The sequence below is a fragment of the Pollicipes pollicipes genome, unplaced genomic scaffold, assembly GCF_011947565.3.
Source record: "Pollicipes pollicipes isolate AB1234 unplaced genomic scaffold, Ppol_2.1 Scaffold_4740;HRSCAF=5597_pilon_pilon_pilon, whole genome shotgun sequence".
Classification (NCBI taxonomy): domain Eukaryota; kingdom Metazoa; phylum Arthropoda; class Thecostraca; order Pollicipedomorpha; family Pollicipedidae; genus Pollicipes; species Pollicipes pollicipes.
The window spans coordinates 34,740,168-34,749,969 of NW_023596545.1; the positions used below are offsets into that span (position 1 = coordinate 34,740,168).

Here is a 9,802-nt window from a genome sequence, read left to right on the forward strand (position 1 = left end):
GTAATGTGCACTCCTGATGGAGCATTGTAAAATAATAAGTACCAGGTTGTAGATGCTCGCGTTCTGAACACTGTTGGGGATAATCAATCAGGTGAGCTTGAAGTTTGTGAATCCAGGTGAGGGAAAGCATCAGAGATTATACAAAGGAAAGACAGTCGGATATATTGAACAGGTGGCGTGTGGTGCATGAATCCTTGCCGCCCAAAAGAATCCTCAGGAAGAGAAAGCAAGTGGATAGGAAGAGAAAAGGAGAATGACAGGAAGGCTGTTGCCTGCATACCTGGATTGGTTTCTCACTGATGGAACGCTTTGAGGGTCAGGTGTCGTTTAGCAGGAAGTTCAGATGTATTGATTGCGCCTCCGAGGTTCGTGCAGCCGGGCGCGAGTGGTGGTCAATGGACGGAATGGTGAGCGACATGCTCAAAGGTTGACGTCATCAGGCCAAGGTGACGTCATTCAGGCCATTGAGGTGTGTCCCCGTGCGCAGCAAGAAGAGTTTCGGTGCAGAAGAAAGATGGGACGATCCGATTTTTGCACCGACTACCGGACTGAACGCGGATACCACAAGTGACGCCGTTCCATTGCCCCGAACCGATGACTGCTGGGACGGCCCATCCGGGGACTGAGCGGATTCATGGCATGTATCGGAAAAGTGGGTATTGGCAGCAGGAGCGCAGGGGAGCATAAACACGTCTGTTTTTGCAGAACACAAAGGACTGTTCGACGTTAACGCGAAATTCGTGGGCCTGAAGGAGACGCCGTTATCGTTCCCAGCGGCTGATGATGGTGACCACTAGCGAGTCTCGTTTGGAAGGATCTTCCGTGTGATATCGACGATTTTAATGACCTTTGGAAAAGCGTTTAGTTGAAAGTCTGGAGAGATTGCAGCTTTGTCTTGGGAACGTTTGCGAGCACGGAGCCGACGCGGCCCAGTTAGGCTCAATTTCTGATACCCTGAAGAAATTCTGAAGTCCTAGTTTTGAGCAAGTCTCTGTTAGTCTGTCTCTTGGTTGCAGTTTCTGGTGACGGGGGCCCCATACCTATGCAGACGTGAGCTGCCTAGTGTGATACACACCTTTCACCATTACCATATAGGGTGTTGCATTCATGCTGTCGTAGGCCCTCTTGTTGCAGCATGCTGTATGTTCTTATGCTTACTCCCTAGCCCGCACGCTGTGTATAGCTAGTTGCTGGCTGACAAATCCTTCACCTGTTTGCAGAATGAGTGTCCAGTTTCAGGGTGTACTACTTTCCGAAAAACTTCAGTCTGACAATGGTTACAGTCTGGATTGTTTGCCCTTGTCTGTAGTCGACGCAGTCATCCACGAATAGCTGACCAGGAGTACCCCCCTTGTCGGGCCGCGGTAGAGGAGATTAGCAGTCATTAGGAGACCAAAAATCCAGCAGTCTTTGTCACTCTGCTGATGACTGAAAAAAAATGGTGCAAAATGATTGCGGTGGTCAGCATGCCCTAGAACCCCAATCACGATCAATATAAATAGTCATCGGTTCATTGTATCATTTAGGGCGGTAAGCTCATGTGGAGGCATTTTAACAAAGGATGACAATTGATGATGACAATGACTGATGCTTGAAATGCAATGATACAAGTACAGGTGCAATGGACTTACTAGAGTGGACTGGCAGCATGAAACACATTTACGGTGTGATTAATCATATTTGAGTGGTAATTTTGCAATTACTATAGATTGTTGGACAAGCTGTTGCAGTTCGGTAAGGGAGCGCGGCTTGAATTGTTGAACACACAGGAACTTACCTCTGTCCAAAACTGTCTACAGCATGTCACTAGCTTGCCAAGTCGCCAGGCATACCGTGCAGTTGGCGTGTTCCGTTGTTGCGCTGTCGATGGTATCGGCGGTGTGCAGTCCGAGGTGTCTGGGGTGTTCCGTCGAGGGTGTCCGGGGTGTGCAGTCGGCGGTGTGCGGTCGGCGATGTCGCACGCGATGTGCAGTCGGTGGTGTCCGCGAGGTGTGCAGTCCGAGGTGTTTGGGGTGTCCCATCGGGAGTGTCCGGGGTGTGCAGTTTCGGCGGTGCCCGCGGTGCGCAGTCGGCGATGTCCGCGATGCGCAGGTCGGTGTCCGGGGTGTGTCGTCGGGGTGTCTGGGGTGTGCCGTCCGCGGCGCCCGCAATGTGCAGTCGGCGGCGTCCGCGGTGGGCAGTTCCCGCGGTGTTCAGGGCGGGTGTCCCAATCGGAGGTGTCCACGGTGTGCAGTCGGTGGGTGCCCGCGGCGTGCAGCCAGCGGTGTCCTCGGTACGCCGCCGTCGCCTGTTTCCGCTTGGCAGCCCGGCCCTGAACCTGTGCCGACAGGCGGCCGGCCAGCCGCAACAATGGTGGTCACCCGCGGAGCCGGCCACCGAGGGACGAGGACAGCGACTTCAGCCCCGGGCCAGGTGCCGCGCCGCGAGCACGCGCCCGCACCGCCAGCGGACTGCCCGCACAAGAGCTCCGGTGATACAGCCGCAAGCCGTACGCGGCCGGGCGGCGGCCGGCGCCGCCTCCGCCGCCGGCTTCACTCGCCTGGCGTTTCGTTCGTGGCTGGTGGAGTGGAACGGGTCGCCTTGGTTCGCAATTCCCGGGCACCGAGAAAGGTTGTCCTCTCCTCGGCTGGAGAAGTTGGTGCCTCACCATGTGGCCAAACGTCGGTAAGATGTCGCCTTCTCCTCACCGGATGTCGCCATGGCCGCTGATCACGCCAGCAGACACGGGCGCGCGCTTGTCGCGCACGACGTTGTCTGGGTGGGCGCTGGTCGCCTTAGGTTGGCGCGTGCGCCGCCGGGCCGGGCCGGGACGTGACTGCGTGCCGTGCCGTGCCGTGCCCGCAGGTCTGACGTGCGGCGGTCTGCACCGCGCTGCATGTCAGCACCCCTGTTGAGAACGACCGCCACTCAGTCACCTGTCGACGCTCGAGCGTGAGATGTCCCTCCGCACTTGAGATGGTGAGAGCCGCCGGCGCCGCCGCCGCCGCCCGCTGCAGCGTCGGGCGCCGTCCGCGGCCGCCGTGGGGTGGGGGGGGGGGCTTATGACCCGGCATCCTCCACACAGTGTTCTGTGTTACGGTGCCGTGTCATGCTGTCACCGCGCGGAGCGATCTGTTGGGGGGTTGTAGCTGCAACGTAAATGCAAATAATTCATTCGTCAGTAAACGAGCAATTCAGTAGAACAATAAGCTGAAGTACATGGACCATGAGTACCTTGTGCTCCATTGTAGCTCGAACGAGAGTACTTGCGCCCTTTTCATTCCGCCCATCATTACCTGTATGAATGCAGAAACTCATGACTGACCAGAACCCGCAGCACTCACCTCCGAGCCAGTGGGAGTTATTAGCATGTGAACGCGACGCGGCGCTCCTCCCGACGGCGCCGCTTCGGCCCTGGCTCATCACGTCAGCCCGAACGCCGTGTCTGCGCAGGGCATGTATCTACTCGTACTTCAAGACGGTCGCCGAGGCGCCTGACCTGATGTCGGGCCTGCACCTGCTTGCTGGAGGACCGGCTGGTTGAGGCGCCGCACACTGTCAACGCCCTGCAGAGGTTCAACCTCTACCCGGAGGTGAGCCGCCGCGCGCCCGTCCGGTGCGCCGCCACTGTGCGCCCGGAGGTCGGCAGGTGTTCCTCTGTCCTTCACACAGCGGCCGGGTGGTCACTGTTAGCGTGTGAACGCGGCCCTGACCTTCACGGTCGAGCCTGATCTCGGGCCCGCAGCACCACCCGGCCTGGCGCCGTCCTCCGCAGTGTAGGTCAGCCCAGTCTGGTGTATTTCCCGTCCTTCCGACGGCCTGGGAATGGCTCGGGGTCAGAAGGTCAGGTGGGTACCGTATGGAGCTGCTGCTGGTGTCGACAGCTGCTTGTCTCGGCGTGCGTATCACTGCCACCACTGTGTAGCTGGTACCACTTTAAGTGCTGGTATCGGCTACTGACTAAACGTTGTGTTAGGCAGATGGTCTCAATCAGCACGTACCGCTGGTACTGGTGGATATGACTAGCCCGAGCGTATGTTTGCAGATGCTGCTGGGCGGCGGCGTACCACTGGTAACGGCGGATATGGACAAGCTCGAGCTGTGCGTTGGGCAGGTGCTGCTGGGCGGCGCGTACCACTGGTACCGGCGGGTGACGCAGGCGCTGGGCTGGGAGACGCGCGAAGTTGCTGGAAGGTGGACCGCGGCGAGCGCCTGGCGCCAGTCTGGAGCTGCATCGGGCTCGGCACGCCCGTCCTTCTTCTACCTCGCCGGCGTCTGGCCTCTGCGCCCGCCCTGCTCGGCATCGTGCTCTTCGTCTACGGCTGCCAGATGGGGTCAGTGGTGCGGGTCTGGGGCTGTCAGGTGGTGCCTGCTTCGGCTGTACATATAATGAAATTGGGACGACACAGAGGAGATGAGCGTGGCCCCTGGCGCGAGGATGATACGCACAATCGTGAAGCGTTCCACTTTTAATCCTCACTGCCAGGCATGCAGTGGTATAATGTGCAATTTTAGTTGCTTAGAGGCAGCTTTCTTTGGACGTAAAGTTATCCGGACTTTACTTATAGGTGAATGTCCGGAGATCGACCCACGCGACGTGTTGCTGTTCTTGACCGCTGCTGGAATTCACGTGACATACTCACCTCAATAGCACCGTAAAGTTGCCGTGTAATTAAGATGGGAGGAGAGCGTAAAATGACATCAACAGCGGACGCGCTTTTTAATACCAATAATCATACAAAATCACCGGTGTTACCCCGTCGTTCCCTCCCCCCCCCCCCCCCCCCCCCCCCCCCGGGTCCGTGTTGACTCCCTCCTTCCGTGCGACAGCGGTAACATATGGGGGCGGCCTCCTGACCGTCACCTGCTTCTTCTTCAACCACGCTGAGGCGACGCGCATCATGTGGACGCCGCCGCTGCGCGAGAGCTTCGCCTCCCGTTCCTGATGGCGCAGATGGTGTACGTGTGCCGCACGGTCGCGTCCAAGCGGCCCAGCTGGCTTCAGGTGGGCAGCCGCGGCGGCTCCGGTCGGGCCCGCGCTGGGAGCACTCTCGCCAGGAGTGCACGCGGAGTGGCTTCTCCGGTGGAGAGTGCCGTCGGAGTGGTTCGGGCGCACTGGCCCGGATGGTTGAGGGGTGTCGGAATGACGTGTTGGTTTTATGTAGGGTCAGATCGCAGGCATTCATAAACAGGTTCTCCGGCTTGCTCGTGGGCAGGGGAGACGGTTCGATCCCTCGTCTGTGACCCGGTTGTCGGGTGTGGAGACCGCAACACGCGCGGCCCCCGACCTTTTGCACTGTCCGCCGCAGCTCCTCGCGGGGGCCACTCAGACACCTCGTGAGGTTGACCATGAGTACCATGACTACCCTCACGATCGCTCTGGACGTGCTTACGACCCACGCTGATCCTGGAAATAAACCGTGAAACCGTGACCTGATCCGTCTGATGTACCGTGCCGTGCTGTACGGTGGATGTACCGGCTCCCTCCTGGTCAGTCCCGACCGTTCGCACGTTAACATTTGACCCTCCCCGCGCTGCCCCCTCCTTCCCGTCTGTCTCCCGGGCGGGACCCGGGCCGCCCTCACGGCCGTGGCCAGGAGCGAGGAAGCGGCTGTACTGACCGGCCTCCGCCGGCCGCCGCCGCCAGGTGCTGAGCATCGGCTGCATGACCAGCCATCTCGCTGCTGTTCTGGCAGTTCTCGCAGTTCGTTGCTGCCTCACGCAGACGTGGCTGCTCTACCTTGCTCTGGGTCGTCGGCGTGCTCAGCACACGCAGCTGAAGGGCATCCTCGGCCAGCACAGCTGGTGAGCGTGGTGCGCGCTGCGCGGGCCGCCCGGTCTGAGTTGGCCTCAGGCCAGCTGAACCTGGTGTCGAGCGTGTTGGAGCGCGGGTGCCGGTCGTTAGGGGCGTGAGCGCTGGCCGCCGGTGCCAGTGGAGGGCGCCGCCCAGCGCCACCCTCAGAGCATGCCGAGCAGCTGGCCCAGCCAGCTCATCCTAGCATCCCGGCAGGTGGGACGGCCTTTTGCTGTGTCTGCAGTGTTGCCTTTTACTGTGTGTCGTGTGACGAGGGAGAAATGATCGATTTCCGTTCGTAGTTTGTGCTTACGTGGGTTATTTCCAGCAAGCTGGGGCATATCCCCCTCGTGCTGTACTGACGTCCACATTCTTTGATCCTTCTCCAAACAGTGGCTCAGTCCACACTCCCACAACCGACCTCGCCCGCTGACATTTCGCCTGGGCCCCAGCAGCACTGACTGCCTTCCATTGCCCGTATGGTGGGCTAAGAGGCCCATCACAGCTATGCTCCAGTCGTCCGGTTGTCTCCGTCTGCACTGACAGGGTCGCTTCTCTGCCCGAGCTATGCTGACACTTTCCTTTGTCCCCAATGGACCGGGAGCTCGCCTCCGTCCCAGCTGGGTTGACAATCCGCGTTCGCTAGAGGCGGCAGAAGCAAAGAGGAAGTTAAAGGGAGCTGTTGCTGCATCTGGAAAAAAATAGATTCAATGTTGTGGCGTTGCATGAAGTAGCATCACTTTATCTCTGTATCTGACTATCTATAATTGCTCGTGGGCTGTGCCGACCGCGGCAGCCATTGCGCGCCCATGCTCGTCTCCCCAGAGGACCCACCGTCACTGGCGTCAGTCCCGAGCTGAGCTAACGGTCTGCCTCCGTCCCCAGCTGGGCTGACAGACCGCCTCCGTCCCCAGCTGGGCTGACAGACCGCCTCCGTCCCCAGCTGGACTGACAGACCTCCTCCGTCCCTCAGCGGACTGACAGACTCTCCGCCCCCCCTCCATCCCCGCATCCTGGAGTGACAGGTCGCCTCCGTCCCCAGCTGTGCTGACAGACTGCCTCTATCCCCAGCTGGGCTGACAGACCGTCTCCATCCCCAGCTGGGCTGACAGGCCGCCTCCGTCTCCAGCTTGGACTGACAAACTGCCTCCGTCCCCAGCTGGGCTGACAGACTGCCCAGCTGGGCTGACAGACTGCCTCCGTCCCCAGCTGGACTGACAGACCGCCTCCGTCCCCAGCTGGGCTGACAGATCGCCTCCGTCCCCAGCTGGGCTGACAGACTGCCCCCGTCCCCAGCTGGGCTGACAGACCGCCTCCGTCCCCAGCTGGGCTGACAGACCGCCTCCGTCCCCAGCTGGACTGACAGACCGCCTCCGTCCCCAGCTGGGCTGACAAACCGCCTCCGTCTCCAGCTTGGACTGACAGACCGCCTCCGTCCCCAGCTGGGCTGACAGACCGCCTCCGTCCCCAGCTGGGCTGACAGACCGCCTCCGTCCCCAGCTGGGCTGACAAACCGCCTCCGTCCCCAGCTGGGCTGACAGACCGCCTCCGTCCCCAGCTGGGCTGACGGACCGCCTCCGTCCCCAACTGGGCTAACGGACCGCCTCCGTCCCCATCTGGGCTGACAGGTCGACTCCGTCCTCAGCTTGGCTGACAGACCGTCTCCGTCCCCAGTTGGGTCTGGTGACGGCGTTTATGCTGCTGTTCGGCAACCGGATGCTGCTGTGTTCGCTGCTGACGGGCGCGGTGCTGGCGCTGCTGCTGGTGGCGCTGACGCTGGAGGACCTGCTGCTGCTGCTGCGCCGCCGCCGGCCGCGCGCTGGCTCGGCTTGGACTCGGCATCGTCGGCACCGTCGGCCTCCGGCTGGAGCTCACTCACCTGCTGGGCGTCCACGACGATGTGAGCGATGCCCGCCGACCGCGCCAGGCGTGTCGGTCGCTGTTGGTGTGGGGGCGCGTTGGTGGCGGCATCTCCTCCTGCCTTGATAACCGTGCATGCGGGAGCGATTCAGGGCGGGGCATGTAATTGGCGCGTGACAACGGCGAAATGAAAAAAGTAAACGAATGGCGCTTGTACGGTATAGTGAGCCCAGTTCCTGTGAGTGGCACCTTGCTGCTGTACTATGATTATGCCACTGCAGCCGTATGTATCGCGTGGATAAACCGGGGTAGCCAAGACCATACTGCACACGCTATTTTGTTGAAGTTTGTCACGCTCCAATGTCCGTGAGCCAGTTTTGATTTTCACGTTGCGTGTTGCAGAACCACGTGTGGAACATCCTGCGCTCGAAGCTGGGCAAGTACCGTGACTTCGACACGCTGCTGTACACGTGCGCGCCCGAGTTCGACTGGCTGCAGCCGGCGACCGTGTCCCAGCTGAGCAGCACGCTGCTGCTGCCGTGTGCGCTGCTGGCGCCGCGCTGGCCATCTCGCTGTGGCTGGCCGGCGGGCCGCGGCCGGAGCCGGGCCGCCGGCCGGCTGCCGCCGCGTCCAGCAGCGACGAGGAGCCGCAGGCGAGCCGGCCGCGGCCGCGGCGCCGCCGTCCTGACCAGCGGCGCCGGCGAGGCCGCGTCGCGGCCCGGCGCGCTGCTCGCCTGGGCGCTGGCCGTGCGCACCCGGCTCCGCCAGGACCTCGATGTGGTGTACTCGCTGCTGCAGCTGGCCGTGTTCGCCGTGATGGCGACGCTAGTCATGCGGCTCAAGTTGTTCTTCACGCCGATGCTGTGCGTGGCGGCGGCGCTGCTCGTCTCCAGAAAGGTGGGCCGAGTGCCTCCAGCTGCACTTAGGCGGGGTCGAACTCGAGCGCTAGCCTTACTGGTGCTGATGGGTTGCCTGACCGCCCCCCCCCCCCCCCCTCCCCCCGCCGTCACCACGAGGGCGGTCTGCGTTGTAGTTTGCTGCATGTGTGATATCACCGGTGTTTTTGCCCGGTCAGTGGCGTCATGTTTCGGCGTGGTGTTTTTGGTAATGATAAGCATTCACCGCCCCGTGAAAGGAGTGCATGTCTCCTGTGGGGTGGGGAGCTCGACAGCGCTGTCGGTGGCCCGCCTGGTGGCCCACTGTGCAGGCGCCAGCTGCCGATGGTCTTTGCACGATCTTGTCTGTGACACTCAAGTGATCTACCGCCGGATGGGAACAGTATGTATCTGCGGGTGCAAGCTGTGGGGGTGGACCTACGATTCTTCTCAGCTGCGCACGGAAAGTGGAGGCGGGGGCATTGCAGATAAAGTAGAAAAAGTAAGGCGCGCAGGTGGAGGACACGGATTGGATGGAGGGGGATGGGCGCAGGGGAGCCCAGTCCTCGCCTCAGGGTATCGCGGTCCACGTCCCAGGCCCCTAACGCTCCTGTCGCTGTCGGTCGGCCGCCCCCGCCCGGCCGCCTGTCACTGAGAGCGCGTACGGCTGTCCGGCAGTTCGTCTACTTCGTGCGCCTGCGCCGGGTGCACCTGGCCATCGTGGCGGTGCTCGTCAGCGGCATGGCCGTGCGCGGCGTCAAGACATCCGCAGCCTACGACATCGTCGGTACGGATCGGCACGGCGCCTCTGGCCTTCGGGCGGCTGACAGCCGCCCCTTCGGCTGCCGCTTACAGGCCGAGAGGTGGACAGTGGTGTTGTGCGACTAGCTGAGAGTCGGCTGGGAAGTGGTTGCGGTGATACTGCGCCATGTCGTTCGATTTCTTGCTCGGTGTTGTGCAAGGGCGTTTGCTCATCGCGTCGATTTCGTCAATGCGTTTTAGTCTCAGAGCTTGCTAAGCAAAAGCGAACTCCATCCGGATTGGTCGCCGCCCATGACCTGCCACGACGTTGGTTGGCCGACGCCTAAGCCTGCGGCGCGCGGCCCCGTGCTGCCCTCTGCCGCGTGACCGGTGGCCGGTGCCGCCCCCTACCGCGTGACCCGTGCCGCCCCCTGCCGCGTGACCCGTGCCGCTCCCTGCCGCGTGACCCGTGCCGCCCCTGCTGCATGACCCGTGACCCGTGCCGCCGCCACCCGCCAGGTGAATACGAGAACCCCGAGCTGGAGGAGCTGCT

General features: G+C 61.7%; 1 non-coding gene across 1 annotated transcript; it reads left to right on the forward strand.

Moving 5' to 3' along the window:
* The first annotated feature begins 4,344 nt into the window (after positions 1-4,344).
* Positions 4,345-4,452, forward strand: LOC119099533 (U6 spliceosomal RNA). Its single transcript, XR_005094396.1, has one exon. It is a non-coding gene; the product is annotated as a U6 spliceosomal RNA (small nuclear RNA).
* Positions 4,453-9,802: the final 5,350 nt, after the last annotated feature.